This window comes from Canis lupus, chromosome 37 (genome assembly GCF_003254725.2).
Source record: "Canis lupus dingo isolate Sandy chromosome 37, ASM325472v2, whole genome shotgun sequence".
Classification (NCBI taxonomy): domain Eukaryota; kingdom Metazoa; phylum Chordata; class Mammalia; order Carnivora; family Canidae; genus Canis; species Canis lupus.
Genome location: NC_064279.1, coordinates 30,321,519 through 30,345,868, shown reverse-complemented (window position 1 = coordinate 30,345,868; position 24,350 = coordinate 30,321,519). Strand labels below are relative to the sequence as shown.

General features: G+C 44.8%; 1 long non-coding RNA gene across 3 annotated transcripts; it reads right to left on the bottom strand.

Annotated features, from left to right (window-relative positions):
• Positions 1-408: 408 nt before the first annotated feature.
• LOC112656520 (uncharacterized) lies at positions 409-22,609 on the bottom strand. Of its 3 annotated transcripts, XR_007408890.1 has the most exons (6): positions 22,093-22,513; positions 20,747-20,883; positions 19,864-19,931; positions 2,873-2,939; positions 2,631-2,736; positions 409-663 (listed from the first exon to the last, which is right to left on the bottom strand). It is a non-coding gene; the product is annotated as an uncharacterized LOC112656520 (long non-coding RNA). The 3 variants fall into 3 exon arrangements; XR_003134370.3 differs by lacking the exons at positions 409-663; positions 2,631-2,736; positions 2,873-2,939; positions 22,093-22,513 and adding exons at positions 17,350-17,613; positions 22,520-22,609; XR_003134369.3 differs by lacking the exons at positions 409-663; positions 2,631-2,736; positions 2,873-2,939 and adding an exon at positions 17,350-17,613.
• Positions 22,610-24,350: the final 1,741 nt, after the last annotated feature.

Below are 24,350 nucleotides of genomic sequence, written 5' to 3'. Positions count from 1 at the left end.
CTCAAAGATATGCTCTGGGTAAAATTTGCTTGAATATTTGAATTTTTCACAGGTGACTTAGTAATCAGCCAGCGTTCCAGGTCTTGTTTCTGTAACTTTGGTATAATCTCATCTGGCCCGATGACACAGAGATGGAACATAGCTAGAAATTGAGGTATTTCTCTCCCTGCCTCTTTTAAAGAGTAAAGCCATGTCTCAGTTGATTAACAGATCAAGAATCACAGAATGTGGTCAATAAGTCTCTGTTGCTACTGATTTCTTGGCATCCTGGCAAAATGCTGTAATTCGCAGTTCCTTTGATTTGCTGTATTTTTAGAAAAGAGAAAATTACAAACTTAAAAGAATTATATTCTATAAATGGATGCAATTAAACCATACTAAATGCATGGACCTATTATTACTGTTATTATTTTATTTTATTTAGAGAAGAAGAACTGAACAAGTTCAGAGACCCATGGCCACTCACAACAGCAAATACCCGATACTGGAAGAGACTTTGGACACCATTCTGGAGATGCTGACCTACCCAGCAAACTTTCCAAAGCTTCCAGCTGCTCTCCCGTAAGTGCACTGTGAGCGTGTGGGAGGATCTGTGCCGTGACGGTCTTGCTTTACTTGCATTTACATTATTAATGTCTTTTCCTTACGTGAAGGTGACTTTATCTGGAAAGAAAAGAGGACTTCGAACAGGTTGTTTCCTTTGGGATGTTGTTTATGGTGAGTTTTTTTCTATCGCATAAGAAAGGGGATTGGGACCATGATGAATGTTTCTAAGTCTAGGGAGAGTGATATTGGAGGAACAAAGTCTGAGCACAACAGATAGCTCTCAAAAGGAACAAGAGAGAGTGGGAGCCACCACTGGGGGTCTCAGGCAGCCAAGAGACATCATGAAACACCCACCCTGGAGAAGGAGTGTCAACCAAAGGGGAGGAGGTCTTGAGGATGAAGCTGGCCATGGCCATGAACCAAACAATGGTGAGGTTTTCCATAGAATTTGGCCAACCAAGACATGATGTGGTGTTGGGGCATGTCAAGAACTGAACTACAGTGTATTTGTATTTAGATTTTTTCCCCTCTCCTTGAATAAGAAGGGATTTGTTTTTCTAGAGCTAGGCTGCAGATTTCTGCGATGTGGGTTGAAAAGCTCTTTTTTTGAAAGGAGGGAAATTCTCTGAAAAGTGAATTTGGAGGAAAAAAAGATAATCTACAACTGAAGGATAAGAAATTAGGGCATTTATCTTTACTTCAAAGAACAAAAGGCTAGGGGTAGCAGGAGACTGGCATCCAAAGGCATCCCGTGGCTTTACTCTTCCTGGTACTTGGGTTAGAGAAAAGAAAAGAGGTGGTGACTGCCTAAACATGAACGAGGCACCAGGCCAAATGTGAAAGCAGGGCGAGGTGAAGCTCTGGAGCTGTCAGGGGACCTGTTGGAAGGAATCACACTTTTGCAAGAAGGTTTCACACTAACCACGCTTCATCTGCTGAGCATCTCACATCCACCCTTCCTTTGACGCTCAGACCTCAAATTCTGGTGATAATAAAATCTACCAGCAGGGGATGCTATCTCCTCAAATTTCCTTTCCTGGACGCTAAAGGTCATCTCCAGGCTTGACGTTTTTGCAGAGAAGAGAAGACTAAGTTCATCAAATAACTGAGGTGTCTTGGGCATGGCTCTGTCTGGACTGGGTACTATCCTAATGAGAAGGGAGCCCTAGCTTTCATCCCTACCTGCTCTATTTTATGCCATGAAGGTCTTACCCCAGGCCATCAGGGCTCAAATGTCCCCTGTTGGCCCCAGGAGAAGATCATGGGAATGGGTGAAGAGGCCGCCAGCACCTTTAATGGAAAACCATCTCAACAGAAGCCAATGGAAAGTCAAGACATTTGTTTCCTTTCAATCAAAATCACTTAGCTTTCTATTATGTTTATATATTTTAAATGCTGTTTATAAAGAAGATCTTTCAATGTGAACTCATCAATCACATTTTATCTTCAGACTATATCCTAATATTTGGTTAACTTATTAGCAGTTACATTTTTGCAGACCTTTTCGGTTTGCTTCACATTACCTGTTTGTGCTCATCTGCTTCATATTCCTGCTGATGTTCTTCTAGTGCATCCGTCCCCAGTGGAGCTCGCCGGGGAGACCCAGCCAGGTCAGGCTGGTCCAGGCTGGTCCAGGCAGCAGTGCTGGTGTGAGCCAAGACCTACAGGACCTCGCTCCGCGTGACTGCTTCCACATTTGCCTCCCTGCCTAGGCACCTCCTCACAACCCTGCAGGTCCTCGGATCTTCCTGACCCAGCTGGTCAGGCTGTGACCCCAGCTCCAAGGGCAGAACAAGAGGGACTAGATCTTTCTGGGCGTCCATGAACCCAAGCTCCAATGTAGACCCGCCTGCCTCCCAATACCTACTTCCCCCAACTCCACCAGAGCTGGCATTGATTCAAACTTGGTTCACCCTACAAAACCCACTAGGTCAAAAAGCAATGGACTGAGGTTCAGCAGTGCCAGGCCCCAGCCCAGAGGATCCTTGCCTGGTGGAAACAAGGCTTGCCACCCCAGGCCTCACTCCTGCTGGAGCCCTGCACGTGACCGAATCTCCCAAGGAGTCTAAATGAAGCTTTCTTACCTTTTCTCGTTCCCATTTCCTGTTTCCCCCCCAATGTCAGGGCTGCTTTCTCCATTTACTTCCTTCTGTTTTGTCAGCTTTTCCTCCATTTTGGCTACAAGAGACCCTTGACATACAAAAACAGTGCTTCTCAGCCCTACACAGAGGTGAGACTCTAGGATACTTTAAAAAATAGAGAGAGAGCTTTACGCTCCCCACCTCCCACTCACTGGATTAGACATCAGCATTTCCAGAAAGCTTACCAGCCCATCCAGCGCCCAGCAGGGTGGAGAACCACTGAAGTGAGCAGAGGTTCACGAGGACTGTCGTCTGTGGGAAAAGGAGGCTTAAGTATTCAATAAAGGTACTAAAGGAAGAAAGCAAAGCTGGTGACAGAGTGAATTAAACCTCTTCTCCCCACTGATAAAAACCAGTACAGATATATCTTTTTCTTTGATACTTTTCCCTTTGCTGTTTTTCCTTTTTTTCTTTCCTCTTCCTTGTTGTAGATGGAGAGGAAGGGATGGGATAAACATCAGGTTGGAGGACACTGGGCTAGAAAGGGCTGGAGAGGCCAATGCAAATGGGAAGCTGAGGACTGCAGGCAGTGCGAGCCCCGACCTCCTGGTTGGTCACCAGCCCCCCGCAGGTGGCACAGGAGGGGTGTGCAGGGCCCTGGGCACTTTCACTCTTCCAGGTCTTCCAAAATCTTTCACCTTCAAAATCTGCCCTTTCCTAAAGTCCCCTCTTTCCAGAGCAATTCCATTGTCCTTGTGCTTTCCAAAGAAAAACTTCCTCGCCAAGGATTAATTTCTGCCCAGATGGAAGAATCTTGATCTTTAACAGTTGGTTAAGCATGATCTTTGCCATCTAGGAGGTCCCAGGGGTGTGCTGTGCACAAATGTCCCTCAGTGTTAGTGTGTTTAATTCAGTTAGAGCAGTGCCACCCCGGAGATGGTGAGAGGAGTAGATGTTGGAGAGAATCGGTGATGAGCTGGGTCTACGGTGTGAGAAACGGGCAGGTATCAGGAATAACTCGGGGTCTCCGGCCGATGTGACTGGCACCGACTGGTCCACGTTTCAGAGAAGAGTGCAATTTAAAAAGACACATAGCACCACAGAGGTTAGAAGATGAGTGAGACCATGACCCACGCCTAGTGAGGTCACCTTATCTTAAAAATGACAACAGTTGGGAGACTCTAGTAAGTATCCTCCTTGCCTGGACATATTCTAGGAATTAAGCAGTTAATAGAACATCCCAATTCAGGGTAGTCATAAACCAAAAATGAGTAGAGGAAAAGTTACATTTTAGGATAGAGGTGAAGACACACATCTGTCACCAGATTCTGAACTTGGGTGAGTCAATGTTCCAGGCAAAATCACAGACCAACTACACATGCCCAAGGCAAACCCGACGCATGGGATGGAGTGCTCAGTATTACGAAAGTTTGTTTTTATCTAGGTGTGCAGAATGGCTCAAGTCCCGTCCTGTGTCACTGGGAGGGCTGGAGTTAGGTGTGATTAGCGCCACTTACTAAGAGTCTGTCCGATTCCAAATTGAAGCGGGGAGGGATTGCTGGGATGCCACTGCTTTCATACGGCGGACCGGGGTTGCGGATTTCCATGCCTGGCAGCGACGTTACACGGCCACCTGTCTGTCCACGGACACCTTCCGTACACCTTTGATGGCATCCAAGGGCAATCACTACTGTTTTCTTTAGTACCTTTCAGGACCTTGCCTCTGCACCTGCTGAAGTGCCGCTTTTGAGCAAGTCGGCAGGTCCCGGGCCTTCTACTGTCCAGCCACTAACTTGCACGCTGCACAATACTGGAGTCTTTAAAGGGCTTATGCAAAGTGACAGAGCAGGCTTTTTCTCATCCAAGGTCTCTGATAGTCCAGCTCCTCCAAGTCATTTCATTCCTTTGGGTCTCAGGTTTTTCGTCTGTAGAACACAGGGGTGTGTGCGACTACCGTCACCCCACCATTCCGGGATTCTCTCTGTACTTTCCAGCTCCCTCTTAGCTACTCCACACTCTGTCTCTAGAATGTACAGCCATGAGTTATTAATCTTTCTTTAAATTAGCATCTAATGATTATGCTAAAATACACTTTCATCCAGTATACTTCAATAATAATTTTTTAAAATGTACTTTCAGAGAATCACGAAACAGCCAGAGTGTCAGAGTGATAGAAAAACTGGGCACGACATCAACCCATCGGCTTAGTGTGTCTCCAAAATTGATCAAAATACATGAATGTGTTTTAACAGGCGGATTTCTGGATATCTCCAGAGACCTACTGAATCAGAATTTGCAGGGAAATGGGAGCAGGAATCTGTATTCTTCCTCTGGTTAAATATGTGAAATATTCATTTTATGAGCCTAGATCTTCCTCATGTAAGTTGGTACAAAGCTTGAAAATCTCAGGAGTGTTTATGCCTAAACGGCATCATTTCTGCCACTGAATTTGTTCACATAACATTCCCTGTTGTGAAATTTTCTCTCTCTTTATTTAACAAAATCCTATCCATCAGTCAAAGCCTTGTTGAAGCCCTGACTACTCAGTAGTGTCATAGCTAAGCATCATTTCCAACAATCCTCATTATTACCCATGAAGATGCTAATGTTCTTATCTTCTTTATACAGCCAAGGACATGGACGCTTTTCGCAGTGAGCTAGCTCGCCTAACCAGCACTCTGCAAGCAAGCAACAGTCATGGGGTCCTGAACATGCCATGTTACCAGCATGACATTCATCTGTCACCCTGTACCAATACCCCTTTCCCTGCTCATGGCACAGTACAGCTCCCAAGCAGGTCCCTGTCTCTTAATTCCCCCTAAACGCACAGTGTAACCCCCACAAATGAACACTCACCCACAGCTGTTGCTATTCTTTCCCACATGCCAACTATCTACCCAACAATTTGAAATCCAGCTGAGGCAAAGGCCATGTCCCCTAGGTCCCCACAGCAGCCTCAACTAGTACCTGTCAATTGATTAGAGATGGAGAAAACATGTGAATCATGAAAACGTGCAAGATGATTTTAGTGTTTAACTGTAGAAGAATATCAAGTGAGGTGAGAAGAGCTTCGATCTGTGTTCTAGAAATACATTTTTTTCTATGTGAATTTAAGGATGAGAAGGAGCTAGAATGATGAAATGCTGACCATGTCAACTGAAAGAGACCCATTTCCCAGGGGCCGTATTTAGGTTCTTGGAGATGTTGGTCCATGCCTCTGGGACCACTCTACTCTGTGGGATTGTGCTGACCTGGAAAACATGAAAATGTTGGTCTTGTAAAATCACTTTTGGCTCAAATCAATTCCATATGAGCAGAGCAGTACAAGCTCTCTTGCAGAATTTACACCCTGAAATGACATATCCCTAATCTTTTAACAGAGAATTGGGCAGATGGATCTGCTGATGCAGTCACAATTTTGAGTCAGGTTATTTTATTAAATGGATGAAGTAAAGTGTGCTTTCCTTTGTCTTAGGGGGAAAAATCATGTATCGGTGCTTACTGTATTTGCTTTAAGAGTAATGTTGGCTTCAATATGAGTAACTAAGGTTAAATTTAGAGAAATGCTTCTAGATGGCTTCTGACCTGAAGTAAATTCTATTTGAGGGCATTTAAGTTCTCTCAAGTGGAAATTAAAGATGGTTGCCAGAGTAAATGTGTAATGTTTTATTGGGTATGCTATTGGTAAAAGATGACCATCCCACTGTTCTTTGGTCTTCTCTCATTTTTTAGTATTTAAAAAAATTTACCTCTGTATACACATAGATTCAGAAAAAAAAGAGTAATGTAAATTATCCATCTTTTTCCTCAAGCATCTTAAGCATTTAAAATTATTGAGGAAATTTTTGTTCCCACTGCCCTTTTGAGTATTTCTCAGTAAAGTGGGAAAGCTAGAATACTAAAATAGATCATTATTTAAAAGATTTTATTTATTTATTTATTTATTTATTTATTTATTTATTTAGAGAAAGAATGTGGGAGCACATGCAAGTGGGAGGAAGGGAAGAGGGAGAGAATCTCAAGCGAATTCTGCACTGAGCGCAGAGCCTGAGGTGGGGATCAATCTCACAATCCTGAGATCATGACCTGAGCTGAAATCAAGAGACTGAGGCTTGATTGACCAAGCCACACAGGCACCCCTAAAATACATGATTTTTTTATTAGAGTTAGAAAAATTAACAAGTAATTTTCTTTGAATTTTTACAATGATTTACATTGACAAAGAGGAAAACATGCAGGAAAGACCATAGTCTAGATTTCTCAAGTACTTACAGTACTTTGGTTTGACGTTTAGAGGTAATATGAAGTTGTGGATTTACTTAAAGATGTTACTCCAAATACAATTTACGAAACTTTTCTTGTCTCTGATAATATAATATAGTATTATATATATAATATAGTTGGTTGGATTCTATTTATTTTTCACAATGTTGTTCAGAAATTAAGTTTAATTTCTTGAAAGTCCCATCACTCTAGTCTTGAATTTTCAGGCTGTTGTCACTGTCTATTGCCAGACACTCTCTGTGAGGGGTCCCGTGAGAGGAATGTAAACTAGGGGTGAGCTCTAGGTCTCATTTGCTTTTGCCTTGTTTTGAAGTTAGCAATAGTGCTTATTCTTTAGATGCTTGTTGTGTACAGGGCATGGCTCATGTTGCAGGCTCTGAAATATTTTGGAATGACGAATTCGCAGAATTATCAGAGGCGTCCCCAACCTTAATTTTACATGTCTTCAACTTTGTGTAACAGGGGATTGGGAAATGTTCTATGTGTCAGTAGACACGGAATGTTTCTTGAGGAGTCATCCTAGTGGGAGACACACTCTCAAAAGAGGCCATCATTCAAAACTTTGCTCTTTTTAGATCTTAGAGGGAATCACCCTAGAGTCAGTTTGGGGGGACGAACTCACTGCTTCATGTTTCACGTCAAAGTGGAATTCTACAGCTTGATTATCCACTTTATTCATCTAACTTGGAGCCAAGTACCTTTACATTGTTTTCAAAAGTCATCCAAAGGGGGCATCTGGGTGGATCAGGGGTTGAGCATCTGCCTTCAGCCCAGGGTGTGATCCCGAGTTCTGGGATGGAGTTCCGCATCAGGCTTCCTGCATGGAGCCTGCTTCTCCCTCTGCCTCTGTCTCTGCCTCTCTCTGTGTCTCTCATGAATAAATAAATAAAATCTTTAAAAAAAAAAGTCGTCCGAAAGACACATTGAATCACTATCATGGTAGTTAAAAGAACAAGCAATGCCTCTAAAGGCAACTCAAAAAAGGTGGTTTCCAAAAATACCTTGTGTATAGCTGAGTGTCTGCGATGAGGTGTCATGTCCCACAGGACTTCTTTGGACGACCCCATCCTACCTGGTATGTTTGTTTTGAAGCCAGACACATTATTTTATACTTGTACCTCACGTACTTAATTTCCTATCATTTCTCAATCCAGACACATTTCTGTGAATAGCTCTGGGAGGGCTGTTTGATTTTCAAAAGCCAGCATTCTACGTTCTATAATGTGAAACCTGGACTTGAGCTTCTAACTTTCTTTAAAAGTCAAGACCTCTAGATAAGTTACAGTCCTACAGTTAAAGGATATGCAGTGAAAAGGCCCTCGTGAAGTAGGGACTGGAGAAAGTGAGCCCTTGGTCAGTATCTGAATGATACCTCAGTATGTCCAATTTAAGCTGTGGTAAGCTAGACTTGGAGACGCATCATGGGATTTAATTAGTGCAAGAGCTCTTAGAGTTTAAAAAATTAATGCCTAAAAGCTTACATGACTTTTCTAAGGCCACTAACATAATTTTTAGTTCTTAGGACACCTAAAGTGTCACCTCCTCAGTAGAATGCCGATCTGCCATTTAAACTGCCTGGACAGTGTCAGGTCCCCAGAGGCTCATTACAGGAATAATCTTTGACATTGTATGTTCATGAACATGTCTATATTTCTTTCACTGTCTCCTTTATATAGAATTTCTTATTGTTACAGAAATTAATATATCTCACATTTTAAAAAATCTGTAGATGCTTTCATTTCCATGTAATGTGTATCCTTGACTGTTTCAACCAGAGGAACTCCTTTCGCTCCTTCATGTCTCAGACTTAGTGTCTCTTCACTGAGGAAGTCTTCCTTCGTCTCGAAGACCAGGTGAGATGTACCTGTTAGTAAACTTGAGCCCTGAACTCCTGAGCTCCTCTCTAATGACTCCTAATACACTGTAATGAGTCATTCATTGCAGACTGCCTTGGTGGACTCTGGGCTGCATAGGACAGAGTCCTCATCTGCCTTAGACCTTGATACTTCCCCAGCACGTATGCACATAGCAAGCTCTTCAGGCTAGGACTCTGGTTTGTGAGCTATGGAAATGCAATTCATACCAATTCATGCAAGAAAAAGGAATCTCTGGGTCATGTAACTGAAAAAGCTGGAGATAGAAGTGGGTGATTTCATCCTAGCTGTGTTCCTGGACTCAAACTTTGTTCTTTGGGTGATTTTTTTCTTTTATTCTTAGACAGGTTCTGCCTTTGTAGGGACTGTGGTGGCCCTGGGTGGTCCAGGCTTATCTGACCTTCAGAACCCTGTCCCTTAGAGGATGTATCAGCAAATATCTCAAGGAAGATTTTCATTGGTCTGCATGGGTCATAGGTCCATCCGTGAGTTCACCATCATGGCTGAGGAATGTGCTACCTTGGGTGCCTTAGTCTCTTAGTAGGGGATCTTCCAGAAACTAGCAGCAGAGATCAGCCGCATCCCATCCACATGGACTGAGAATGATTTCCAAAGGGAGAAAAGGGACTCATGTACCACAACAGGAGAAATGCATGCTTGGCAAGCAGAAACATCGATAACAATGCTAATAGCCAATAACTAATGAGTGCTTTATGTGGATTTATTAATTTCAGATGTCCATTAAAATGCTCTGATAATTGGTCGTTGATGGAATGAACCAATGAGTGAGAATAAAGTTTTTTTTAAATTTTTTATTGGAGTTCAATTTGCCAACATATAGCATAACACCCAGTGTTCATCCCAAGTGCCCCCCTCAGTGTCCATCACCCAGTCACCCCAACCCCCCGCCCACCTCCCTTTCCACTACCCCTTGTTCGTTTCCCAGAGTTAGGAGTCTCTCATGTTTTGTCACCCTCACTGATATTTTTACTCATTTTCTCTCCTTTGCTCTTTATTCTCTTTCACTAATTTTTGTATTCCCCAAATGAATGAGACCATATGTTTGTCCTTCTCCGACTGACTTACTTCACTCAGCATAATACCCTCCAGTTGCCTCCACGTCAAAGCGAATGGTGGATATTTGTCATTTCTAATGACTGAGGAATATCCCACTGTATACATAGACCACAGCTTCTTTATCCATTCATCTGTCGATGGACACCAAGGCTCCTTCCACAGTTTGGCTATTGTAGACATTGCTGCTAGAAACATCGGGGTGCAGGTGTCCCGGCGTTTCACTGCATCTGTATCTTTGGGGTAAATCCCCAGCAGGGCAATTGCTGGGTCAGGGCAGATCGATTTTTAACTTCTTGAGGAACCTCCACACAGTTTTCCAGAGTGGCCGCAGCAGTTCACATTCCCACCAACAGTGCAGGAGGGCTCCCCTTTCTCCACATCCTCTCCAACATTTGTTGTTTTCCGTCTTGTTAATTTTCCCCATTCTCACTGGTGTGAGGCGGGATCTCATTGTGGTTTTGATTTGTATTTCCCTGATGGTCAGTAATGCGGAGCATTGTCTCATGTGCATGTTGGCCATGTCTGTGTCTTCCTCTGTGAGATTTCCCTTCATGTCTTTTGCCCATTTCATGATTGGATTGTTTGTTTCTTGGGTGTTGAGTTTAATAAGTTCTTTATAGATCTTGGATACTAGCCCTTTATCTGAGAGGTCATTTGCAAATATCTTCTCCCATTCTCTAGGTTGTCTTTCACCATGCCCAAGTGGGATTTATCCCCGGGATGCAAAGCTGGTTCAACACTCGTAACACAATCAATGTGATTGATCATATCAGCAAGAGAAAAAACAAGAACCATATGATCCTCTCAATAGATGCAGAGAAAGCATTTGACAAAATACAGCATCCATTCCTGATCAAAACTCTTCAGAGTGTAGGGATAGAGGGAACATTCCTCAGCATCTTAAAAGCCGTCTACAAAAAGCCCACAGCAAATATAATTCTCAATGGGGAAGCACTGGGGGCCTTTCCCCTAAGATCAGGAACAATACAGGGATGTCCACTCTCGCCAGTGCTATTCAACATAGTATAGAAGTGCTCGCCTCAGCAATCAGGCAGCAAAAAGAAATAAAAGACATTCAAATTGGCAAAGAAGAAGTCAAACTCTCCCTCTTCACAGAGGACATTATACTGTACATAGAAAACCCAAAAGACTCTACCCCAAAATTGCTAGAACTCATACAGCAGTTCAGCAGTGCGGCAGGATACAAAATCAATGCCCAGAAGTCAGTGGCATTTCTCTACACGAACAATGAGACTGAAGAAAGAGAAATTAAGGAGTCAATCCCATTTACAATTGCACCCAATAGCATAAGATACCTAGGAATAAACCTCACCAAAAATGTAAAGGGTCTATACCCTAAAAACTACAGAATGCTTCTGAAAGAAATTGAGGAAGACACAAAGAGATGGAAAAATATTCCATGCTCATGGATTGGAAGAAATAATATCATGAAAATGTCAATGTTACCCAGGGCAATGTACATGTTTAATGCAATCCCTATCAAAATACCATGGACTTTCTTCAGAGAGTTGGAACAAATCATCTTAAGACTTGTGTGGAATCAGAAAAGACCCCGAATAGCCAGGGAAATATTGAAAAAGAAAACCATATCTGGGGGCACCACAATGCCAGATTTCAGGTTGTACTACAAAGCTGTGGTCATCAAGACAGTGTGTTACTGGCACAAAAACAGACACATAGATCAATGGAACAGAATAGAGAATCCAGAAGTGGACCCTCAACTCTATGGTCAACTCATATTCGACAGAGCAGGAAAGACTACCTACTGGAAAAAGGACAGTCTCTTCAATAAATGGTGCTGGAAAAATTGGACATCCACATGCAGAAGAATGAAACTAGACCACTCTCTTTCACCAGACACAAAGATAAACTCAAAATGGATGAAAGATCTCAATGTGAGACAAGATTCCATCAAAATCCTAGAGGAGAACACAGGAACACCCTTTTTGAACTCGGCCACAGCAACTTCTTGCAAGATACATCCACGAAGGCAAGAGAAACAAAAGCAAAAGTGAACTATTGGGACTTCATCAAGATAAGAAGCTTCTGCACAGCAAAGGATACAGTCAACAAAACTAAGAGAACAAAGTTTTATGCTTAGGGTTTGTGTCATGCCTATTACTGTTTTTTTTTTTTTTTCACCATTTTGTTATTATTGATGGCTAGGAACTCTGCAAACCCAATTCCTGTACAGTTTTAAGTTTTGTTAAGAGATTTTTTAAATTGGCATTTATTAAAAAGCAATTTGAAAAGCCTACATCCTTGTAACAGTCTCTCATGCCTTCTGTATTTAAAGAACTTTGCACAGTTCTTTGTTTGTGTCTTACAATTTGCATCTCATTTCCAGCTTTTATTTTTTCTGATTTTAGCTCAATTACCCACAATCTCCCTTGTGTTCTCTTGGGTAAGCTGACCAAGTTTCTTTTTGTCATTTTAAATTATGTAAGTGTTCGCATAGGCTACCAGGCTTCTCATTCCTGTTTGTTTCATAGAAGATAGCTTCCCATTCCCATCACTGACCCATGGGGTCTTTCTATTGTTCCTTTGAAGAAAAATTCAGCTTTACTAAATGACTTTTCTGTTCAAATTCTGGTCCAAAGAGCTTTTGCTATTATGCTAAGCCTATTAATCTTGGCTTCTATTTTGTTATTAATTTTCCTCTCTTTCCCCCCACCCCCGGTATTTTTCTTACATATTCTAAATTCCACTTTCTATTTTTCCACTGAGTTTTAACCTTTTCCCAGGAAATTTACTGATTTGAATGTTCTTAAACAGGGTTCTTGAAATCCCTGAGACTAGCAAACATCTGTGTGAGTCTGCATAGACGTGTTTCCTGGGGGACAGGGCAGTGGTTCTCATCAAGAGTTCAAGTATATGATTCATGAACGTTTCAGAGCTGGGGTCCCCTCACCACAATATTGCTGGTACTTAGTTGCTGTCATCTCCAGCTTCTCCCAGAGACGGTAAGGCCTGTGGCTTTTCTTCATGACTACGTCTTAACTTTTGACTCAATTCTATATGCAGGCTGGGGAGTGGGGTTCAGTAGAAGGGAACTCAGGCTGTCAGTAAGTTCATACTCTGTCCTGGGTCGGTGACCCCAAAAGGCCAACTTCTCAGCATGACAACAGTCCTTGAAGGCTTGCCTGCTACTCTGAGGCCCTTTCTCAGGAGGTCCCTCCCCTCCCACCTGCTCCTTTTCCACATTTCTGCTCTTTGAGAGCTTGGTGACACATTGTGTTTGTCGTCTTTAGCTTTCCTCACCTCATGGAGAGCTCCAGGTCTCCCTTTAATTCTCAGACTTAAAAACACAAAAGCACAAAAGCCACATCAGGCAGTGACCTTCTGTTCTTTCATAATGTCCTTAATTTCTTCACGTAAATGATGTCACGGTGCTGCGGTTATGCTTTACCCAAAACAAGCATCTTCCGTCTCTCTGCGTGTTTGCCAGGCTGTGCGACACTTAGCTCCCTCTTTTTCCTCACAACTTATCCATGCTGCTAGGCATCTTTCGCCCTGGCCATTGCTAGCAGAACAGAAGGGCTCAGGGATTGGCAAGAATGGTGCCCCGGGAAAGAATTCCCAAAGGATCTCTGTGCCATAGGAATAAAACAAGCTACAGTTTGAACACAACAAACTACTTGTCAACACCAAGTTCCTAGGACTAGAGGAGAGCTGGAGGTCAGTGTGACGATCCCAAAGGTACTGAGGCAGACAAAGAGGTCAAAGTATTAGGAACAGGACCAGCAGCCTTGAGCTGTATGGCTAGGTTAGGCTGGATTAAAATGTCAGAGGTAAAATGCCCATGATTTCCCTTATAATCTAGACTGCCCTGTGCATCATTATTGCAGGGTTAGTGATGTGCTAATATATATTCTGTGTGTGTGTGTGTGCATGCGCACGTGTAGTGATGTAGGAATGGGATCAATATATGCATATTGTTGGCCAGTATGATTGGGAAGGGGCATCAAATACAATTTAATCCTTATTGATTAAATACTATAGAAACATATTCCTCAGAAAATGAGTCTCCTGCAATATCGGTTCTTCAGAGATAAACACAGTTAGCAGCATGGAGTCTGTTCTCTAAGATTCTTTCCATGCATATATTAAAATAAATGCAATGTGCATGTACCCACGCACTTATATTTCATACAGAAATGTGACCATCCATAATCCTGTTCTCTACCTTGTTTATTCAGTTACCAAGTATCCTAAGTACCATCATTTTAAAAATAAATCTTGAAAACGGAATATATGAATATTGCCTGAAAATTGTACTGAGGGGCACTAGATCTCAGATCTCTAAAGAAACACCAGGGATAAATCTAAAAGATACTAATGACTAAGTCTGGAACCACTTATCAGAATCAATTATTTCATTTTTTAAAAATTAAAAATAATGCCAGTACTGGATCAGAGATAATCTGCACTTGATAATTGCAGCCACTGCCAGCTGCCAGCTGATTAAACACGATGTCACTTTGGAGTGCATCCGTGTCAGCTCCATGAGAGCTCCATTTTTTATATTATTTTCAACTATTTCACAGGGTTCAAGCTACAGCAGAAATTACTAGAGAGGGTTAAATCGATATTGTATGAAGATCTGAAATTCTAACAAGTTCCAAGATACATGCCCAATATTTTGCTCTCTCTGCCCTTGAAGTCTGTCCTTCAAAACTGGTTGGGATTATACAAATATTCCCATCCTGTGATAATAATTTAACAGCTGGTTAAACTGGGGCCACTGAGGTCACAGGCTGAAGCCACGTATGTAGTAGAAATTGAAAGAAAGAAAATCTCTCTCCCCTGTCTCCCAGCCAAGTTCTCTTTTTGGTAAAACATGTATTATTTTGAAATTATTACAGAGTCACATAAAAATTGCAAAAATGTGACAGAGAGGACCTGTGTATCCACCAGCCAGCTTCCTCCAATGGTAACCAACAACTTAAGTAACTCCAGGAAATTGATGTTAGAACAATGCTACTCACTAGATTGTAGATGTTAGTTGGATTTCACCAGCATTTGAGTGCATTTATTATTTTTTGGGCAAGTGTGTGCATGGTTCTATTACATTTGATTCCACGTACAGATTTGTACAACCACCAGAGCCATCAAGACACAGGACTGCTCTGCCACCACCAGGGAACTCCCTAGACCTCTTTATAGTCACTCCCTTCTCTCCCTCTCTAAATCCTGGCAACCCTGACTTAGTCTCCATTCCTATCATTTTTGTCATCTTTAAAATTTTGTCTCTAGACTCTCCCTCACTACCTTGCAATTGATATTTTCAAAGCAGTTCTCTTGAAATGCCCATCTGGCCCTGTTCAGTCTTTCTTCTTTTGAAGATGAACTCTTCAATCAACCATAAATGTCCCAGATGATCAGTGGCTAATAATGCAACGAACAAATAAGGTCTGTATAATCTAATGCCAATGAGAACCAGCCTCAACCTGTTTCACCGAAGTATTTCTGGAGCTGTTGTAACAGAGTTCCACAAGCCGCTGGCTTAGACAACAGAAATGTATTGTCTGACAGTTCTGCAGGCTAGAAGTCTGAGGTCAAGGCGTTGTTGGCCTTGGACTATGTTCTCTGGTGCTAGGGAGGGATCTGCTTCATGCTTTTGCCCAGCTTCTGGTAATTCCTTGGATTCAGGTACCATAAGCCAGTCTTCACATGGTGCCACCCTAGGTGCACACCTTTACGTCATCTTCCCTGTGTGTGTGTGTCTCTGTATCCAAATTTCCCCTTTTTATAAGGACACCAGTCATATTGGATTAGAGTCATATTGGATTGGAGCCCACTTACATGAACTCAGTTGTACTTAACTACCTCTGTAAAGACTGTATCTCCAAAAAAGCTCACATTTTGAGATTCTAAGACCAAGGGAAATAATGGAGAAATAACAGTAGAAAAAGAAGTGAAGGATTATGGAAAACACTTCCTAATTTATTAAATTAATAATCTCTGAACCTTCAGAATTTGACCTGAGAAGAGAGGCTCCAGCTGGGGCTCACTTGGGCTCCTAGTTGTCACCCCCAGTGATGACTGTATGTGGTAACTCTGGGAAGTCAGTGCTCCATGGCCCGGATCTCTAGCCCAAGTGCAGCCACAGTCCCCTTCCCTTGGTTTATCTGAATGCAGACAAGGGGAACTCAGAGCAGACGTTACATATGCCAAGGGAGAGCAGAAGAGAAATAAATCCAGAGGCTTTACAGATAAAGGTTAAATGCAGCATGTTTTTTAAAGAGTAACTTTCAGATCCTGCCCCTATGTGCCTCTCACAACAGAACAAGAACTTAGAGCCCTGAGGGACTGCAAAGAAGGAGGATTTCTTACTTGGGCATGATCACGAAGCTGTCATGATGTCTAGTGGTGGCTTCCAGGTGACTTGCTCCAAACACCATCCTAGGATGTTGTTATGAAACTGACTGTGTGTCCTACTTCAGACTCAGATGTTGAAAGCTCTAACTCAGTGTGGCTACATTTGGAGATAAGGTCTCTAATGAAGTAATTAAGGTTAAATGAGGTCATAAGGATAGGCCCTGATTCCATATGTCTAGTGGCCTTATAGGAAGAGACACTAGAGAACCATCTCTCTCTCTCTCCCTCTCTCCCCCCCTCCTTTTCTCTGTCTCTGTCTCTGTCTCTCCCCCCCCCCCACCCCAAGTGCATGCCCATTAGAAGGACTTCCAGGTGACTATCTACAAGCTAGGAAGAGAGCTTTCACCAGAACTGAATCTGCTGGCACCATGATCTTAAATTTCTGGTCTCCAGAATTGTGAGAAAATAAACATTGTTTGCACCACAAGACATGTGGAATCATGTTATGGCAGCCCGAGAAGACTACTATAGATGTATCCTCTTCAGCTCCAAAGAATTGGCACAATTTCCCAGTCTCTCTCCATGTGGAGGCGCCACCTTAACACCCCTCACTTAAGACCTGCTGCCTACATGGTGATATCTACATGACGAATCCAAGAAGGATCCCCTCCCTGAAGTTCACGTGGGCTCGAAGTTCTTGCTTTGGTTATGAGAGACTTCTCTCCCTCCCAGTTAACTTTGGAAAGGACCTCACCCTTCCAAGGAGTGGCCCATCCTTCAAAATGGTCCAAGAAAATGAGAATCTGTTACCTCTACAGTAAACATAATCTCTAGGCTGCAAGGCTTGAATGCCAAAAAAAAAAAAAAAAAGTGGAAGGCCTGGTTTTCAGAGGGGATGACTTAGATTTTTGTTTATCTGTTTAAGCTAATTTGCTCTAAGTTAGAATAATTATTCGCCATAGACTAAGAGACTGGAGACTAACGGATGTACATCAAATCTTTTGGGACCTTGTTTAGAGGCAGTAGGCACTAAAAATCAGAGAATTTTAAAAAATCCTCTTATCTGAAAACTAGTTTTAAGTATGAGAGATTGCTCTGGTATTTTCTGGTTTTGATATTTTCTATCTTTGCATATTTTCCTTAGATTTAAAATAAAGCAAAATATTTATTAACATCAAAAATAAAAATTGGAAGCTAAAGAATTTTTAAAAATCACACTTCTAGGATGTGAGGGCAAGACGGCTGTGACATCTGTCATCACATTGATCAGCAGGGTTGATCCAGCTCATCTGGCTGGTTATGTGGGTGTCCCTCGCAAGCTCTCACGGTCCATTTGTATGAGAAGGTAGGGTGTCAAGCTTCCAAGACTCCAGATACATCCAAATGAGGCGCTGCCGGTTGCAGCCTGCCTTTAATTAAAAAAAAAAAAAAAAATCATGCTTCTAAAAGGCATTAAGGGGAGGTAGCAAATAAAACATTTCTAATTTATTAAATACTAATGTGACACAGACTGTTCTAAGCATCTTAAATGAATATGCTTGTTTCATCATATAATCAGGGAGTCTTAAAAATAGAGGAGATGGCAAGTAGGAATTTATAGCATACTAAGAGTTTTGCAGAAAAATGGGTTTTGTGTGGCAAAGTAGGGGGCTGAAATTATCGCAGTGATATAAAAGAGAATCAAGAAAGAATAAGGACCTGTAGAGCTTTTCGAGAATAATGTATAATGATTTGAACAAATCTGAGATGCAGAAAATTTAAAAGAAAATGTGAATAGAAAACTTTTTTTTCTTTGCTCTTTTGTTGCACCAGGTCACAGAATAAGAAAGGCTTTGAAATGGAAAACTTGTGAACTTTGATACATCTAGAAAAAAATAACAACTCTTTTTGGGAGATTAGGGTAGTACAGGGTTTTGAGGAAGGTCAAAGATTAAAGGGGCACGTCCCTGAGACTGGGACAGGTCCCCAGGGCAGTGCCCCGCCGGGTCGCCCTGGGCTGCCGGGCCTGGGCAGCCGCAGACGCAGCAAGGCCAGGGGCGGCCTTGGGGCGGCGCACGACGTGTGCTCACTTCTGCAAAATAAAAAACAAAAAAACCCCACAAAACCCTTTTATTCTGAACTAATCATAGGCTTGCAAGAAGTTTGCAAAAAGTGTACGGCGCAGTCCCACGTCCCTTTGTGCAGCCCCCACGTTGGCATCCCACGGGCTGGGGCACATCGTCGAAACCCGGAACGGACCGCGGCAGAACGCGGGGCGCGAGACTCAGGCCTTCCCTGCGCGCGCCCGGGGCTGGCGTTTGCGAGTTGGAGATGTTCACTGCAAGTTCCCAAGTCCTAATGGGCAGTGGATCTAATACCACCCCCCACGCACCCCGCCCCGCACCCCCACGCACCCCCCGGACTCCCCACGCACCCCCAGCACCCCCACGCACCCCGCCCCACACCCCCATGCACCCCCAGCACCGCCACGCACCCCGCCCCGCACCCCCACGGACCCCCAGCACCGACACGCACCCCGCCCCGCACCCCCACGGACCCCGCCCCGCACCCCCACGCACCCCCAGCACCGACACGCACCCCGCCCCGCACCCCCACGGACCCCAAGCACCGACACGCACCCCGCCCCGCACCCCCACGGACCCCGCCCCGCACCCCCATGCACCCCCAGCACCGCCACGCACCCCGCCCCGCACCCCCACGGACCCCAAGCACCGACACGCACCCCGCCCCGCACCCCACGGACCCCGCCCCGCACCCCCATGCACCCCCAGCACCGACACGCACCCCGCCCCGCACCCCCACGGACCCCAAGCACCGACACGCACCCCGCCCCGCACCCCACGCACCCCCAGCACCCCCACGCACCCCGCCCCGCACCCCCACGCACCCCGAGCACCCCGCCCCGCACCCCCACGGACCCCAAGCACCGACACGCACCCCGCCCCGCACCCCCACGCACCCCCAGCACCCCCACGCACCCCGCCCCGCACCCCCACGCACCCCCAGCACCGCCACGCACCCCGCCCCGAACCCCCCACACCCCCAGGCACCCCGCCCCGCACCCCAACGCACCCCGCCCCGCACCCCCACGGACCCCCAGCACCGCCCCGCACCCCCAGCACCGCCCCGCACCCCCAGCACCCCCACGCACCCCCCTTCCTCCTTCCCCGGCTCTCCCTGGCCTCCCCTCTCCGGCTTGCGGCTTCCGTCCTCCCACCCGAGAACCCATTTAGGAGCAGCGGGGAAGCTGGCCCGGACCGTGCAGACCCGCCTCTCCCGGCCGAGGGGGTCCTGCCCCCGGGGCGCTCGGCCGCCGCTCCTGTCCCGGCTCCAGATCCGCGTCCCGAAGACACAGCTCGGCCGCCGCCGCTCTTGCCAAAGCAGTTCTCAGAGACCCCTTCACCCACAGACTGGACCGGCCGGGACTCGGGGCCCCCGCAGGCTCCCCGCAGCCTCCCCGCAGGCTCCCCGCAGCCTCCCCTCCCGCAGATTCCACGAGGAGCGCTCTGGACGCCCCCGCCTGTTTGTACCCCTGCCAGTCCAGCCCTCCGGAATGCGCCTCCTCCAGGAAGCTCTCCCGATTGCTCCCAGCAGGTGCAGTTTCTCCTTTCCTTCAGGCTCTGTCATCCCCCACCTCCCGCCAGGGGTCCTGTGGGTACCTTCCTGCCACTGGGTCTGTCCTCAGCCTCTAGGACACAGGCTCTGCATCACTGTCTTTCCTTCACATCTGGAAGAGGAACACCGATTTACAGTCAAGACAGATCCTCACGCCCCCATCCGCCCAGCTTCGGATTTGCCATCTTTAGGACCTGTAGCTGGACACCTGCCAGGGCAGACGTCAGGGGCTCCAGGTCTCTTGGGGCTGATGGGCCTAGTTATGGGGCATTCAGTGCGGACACGTCACAAGTGCCTCACACAGGCGCGTGGGAAATACTTATCAAAGAAAATGGGTAGAAAATGATCTTTCTGAGAACGAGAAAATAGATTTTATGGATGTCACTGTCTTCCAGTGAATGAGAGGTTCCTGGGTTAGCGGTCATGTGAAAACCCCTAAAACCGGGGCTGAGTGCAGATTCCCCGGAAAGTCAGAGCCACTCAGAGGAGAGCTGCCGCTGATCTCTGGCAGCAGGTGGCGGGAGTCACGGGTCAAGGTTAGGCTTCTCTCCCCACACCTTCTTTCTAAAGATCCAAAGGAGCAGAGTCTTGCGTACCCACTGTCCCCACCTTGGGTCACTACTGCACGGGCTCAAACGGCAGTCACACCTTCGTCCCCGGCCTCTCTGGAAGTCACCGGTGGAGCCCATCCCTACCTGCTTCTACAGCAAGCAAAGACTTGGCTTATGACTTGTGTACCTGTTACCTAATATGAAATTCGTGTCTAAATTCATCTTTTATTACCCACCTGAACAACTGAGTTGACTCTATATACATTTTTATCTCTTTAAGGGTCTACAAGGCCCACATTTTACCAGAATGGAATGGATTTCCGGGGGCACAGACACTTCCCGTGTTGTGCACCACATTGCTGAACGTCTTGCCCACCTCTTTATTCAAGGGCTGGGGCCTGGCTTCTCCGCGAGGCGCGCGAGGTCTCCACTCGGCTGGCCGCAGCTGCCTGCACAGATGACAGTCGCTCCAGGACTTGGAAGCCGAGGACCACGTGGCCAACCTCCAGTGATCTGGAAAACAGTTTAGAGGTTGCTTTTAAGGCTGATAAAGTTGTTCTGCCAGAAAGCCAAGATCATATCATTTAACCTTTTGCAAACTTACTGGACTTGAACCAAATAAGGTTGTCTGGAGAGGAACATTCGAGCATCTTGATCCGTTCTGCATTGTTAATAATAATGATCATAATGAGATAACGGCGTGGAGAACGACCACCGTGGAGCAAGGACTTACCTTATTCCAGGCCCTATGCTAAGTAGCTCATATTTTTTTCTCTCCTGGAAATTCTCACGGTCTCTCTCCCTTGGGCTCCTTTTCACGAACGAGGAGCCTAAAGCTTAGAAGCTTTCAGTAGATGCCCTCAGCCGCGAGGTTACTCAATGGCCGAGTCGGGATTTAAACCCGAGTTTCTCTTAAAGGCTCGTCTTGGCCGTTGTGATCTCCTCTGTTACATTTTCTTAACTGTTTAGAAAGAAGACTCTAAATTATTTATTTCATCCTTACTTGCTTTTCTTGCTTTCTCAATTAGATATTCATATTGCCATGGAGAAAATGTCAGATTTACTAAGTATATAGTTTATCTCACTGACTTCTAATAATCACACTTGTAGGTGGACATTGTTCTCTCCACGACTGTAGATACGGAGGCTGATGCTCAGGGAGGCCAAGTAACCTGCCGGGGGTTACACAGCCGATGTGAGGCAGAGCCAAGACGTGAGCTCTTTCTGCAGAAAACAGCACAGTCGTATCTTCCTAGAAGAATCTTTAAAGGGAGCCCATGTGGTCACTAAAATCCAAATCATACTCTTCACCGTCCAGATTTTTTTTTTCTCAGCACCTATTGGCTTGGTGATTTTAATAAATCATCTCCAGTAATTTCTTGGGACGTGCTTTGGAGTTAGGGAATGTGGTCAAGGATAGGTGTTTCTCATTGAGGTCTATTCTTATTTTTAAGTTCCTAAGATTATTGTTATTTGTAAGAGGCTTTATTATACCTTTTTGCTTTATGACTAAAATTGCATAACATTCTTAGAAATATGTGGGTTGGTAACTACAGATTTAAAATCTGTACAGTGTGAAATTTTCTTAGGTAAAAAATCTAACTTTTATTCTGAGAGGAGACAAAAAGTAGATAAGGGGGGATTTTTGTGCACCCTAAATTTGAAATTCATGTGGCTCTCTTTTTCCTGAACTAATGCATGATTTAGTGTGAAAATTAATACCTGCCCTTTGAAGACACTGGTAGAAATATTTGTTAATTCTCTGACACCTAATGTCATGTCATAGACACATCCTGAATTTGGCAAATCCCGGATATTTAGCCTTCTTCCCTCACTCAAGCCAACACTGCTAACCCAGGCTTTGCAGTGATGGGGCTTGCACGATACCAAATGGAAATCAGATCCCCTGAAACATCAGCATAGAGGCCATGTGGTGGGAAGTGGTTGTGTCTTTCAACACCAGCGCTCCAGCGGTTCGACTCCGCTAGCATTCCTGAAACTGTGGATGGAGGACGATTGCATCACAATCAGCTGGAACATTAAAATGCAGATTCCTTGGCCTCTCATTCCTCCGGAGATTTTTATGCCCAGAGGAGTGTTAAGGCCTCATATTCTGTAGTTCCCACGCGTGTCCGTCCTTACCCCTCACCGTAATGCCGCCAAAGGAAAGTCGTTTGGCCTGCAAGAGCACAGATTTGTAGAGGGCGATTACACTTCCTGTCACCGCATTCCGTTTCTCTAGCAACCCTTTATCTAGGCAGCTTCTGATTTTCTCTGGAAAGGTGGCACAAGAATGCCTAAATCCACAGGCAAGCCAGCAAGTATAATGCAAACAGTATAATTCAGCCAACACTTTTGACCTTCATCCGCACGAAAACTTCTACAGTTTTAATAAGTAGCGAATTTGAAGTAGTGTTTTATCACCCTTTTCACAACACTCCTACCAAAGCCCTTTATTCTTCTGATGCTGACTATCAACAAACGTGTAAAATGTAGAAATTGGGTTGAGAAAGAAAAAGCTGAGGAATCTTTATGCATGGTCCGCATCCTGTCTCAGTGGCTCCAGGTGGGAACGGACGGCATTGGGGGTAATTGGGCAGGACCTCAGTCTACATTTCTCTGTCCAGGGTAGTTTCTTCTTCTTCTTCTTCTTTTTTTTTTTTTTTTCTATATGAAACTACAGGAGATTGGTTTGGGGCGCTTTGTAGTTTCTGAGACTCTTCCCCCTGGAGACAACAGGTGTTGACCTGAGCACTTTCCTGCTGCATGAGTCCAACGATGAGGGGACAGAGAATGATTAAGCCTGCAAGCGATCCAGACCCTCCACAGGGTGGAGCCAGCCCTGCTTGGCTGCATTCGCTGGTGGGAGTGGAAGGGATGGTGGTGGGAAACCCACGCCATGCCCTGCAGTGCCATCTGCAGTTAATGTGAGGACTTAGTGGTCAGCTTCTCCAGAGTATGGAGCAGCTGAGCTCCAGTTGTCGGAGCCTGCCAGACCCACAAGTGCTGACAGACTGCCCAGCTGAACACACTACACGGCTTCCTAATTAAAATCATGGGATCTGCCTCTTTGAGGAAGGAATGTTTTACTCTCAAGTCACTTCCTCTTTTCCTCCTCAAAAAACCCAACCCCAGCCAAACCCAAACAACCCCCCCACACCACCAGACCTCCAGAAATAAATATCTCAGCCTGGCATAATAGCATAATGCCCTTGCTAAAAGGGGTGTTCAGGACAAACATTCCCAGTCCCTGAATAGTATGTCGCTGGAAAAACATATTTTTCTTTCTAATAATAACTGAGAAGGGGCTTTTATGACTTTTAACAAGTGAGGTGAGAAAAGTCACACATTTCTGCCCAAATCTCTTTCCACGTGAACAATGGCATTTCATACGGTTATTCTCTCATGAAAGGACGTCTTTAAGCCAATACCTGGGTTACCAAGAGAGCCTAAGAGTGGTTCTCACACTCCCATAAATACAGCTGAAACCCACCTCCTAGATCCTCCTTAACTCTCTTTTTCATAGTTATTCAGCTGTTCAAGAACTGATTTCTTATTATTCCTTCTTTTCAAATTTATGGTATTCCGTAATCAAGACACATTCGATGGTCAATAGACAGCCCCACCTTTTTCTTGTTGGAAACTTTTCTTGATTAAATTATAATGGTACTAATTAATCATAAGTATGATGACAATTTACCTTTTAATGGATGCCCTTTGTTCTAGATGCTCCTTTAAGGGCCGATTTCACATAATCCTCCCAACCACCTTGAGAATTATACTGATTAGCTGATTCTCATTGCCTCCAGGGAAGACATGAGCAACATTAGGCTCAGAATGGTTAGGGAACCGGCTCAAGGTCACACATCCAGGTCTGCCTGATGGTCTTGAATACTGCACGTCTTGCCTCGAGTCTTTCAGACAGGTAGTTCCTCTTTCCTGAAATATACTCTTTTTATCTCTATTTAAATCTTACACAG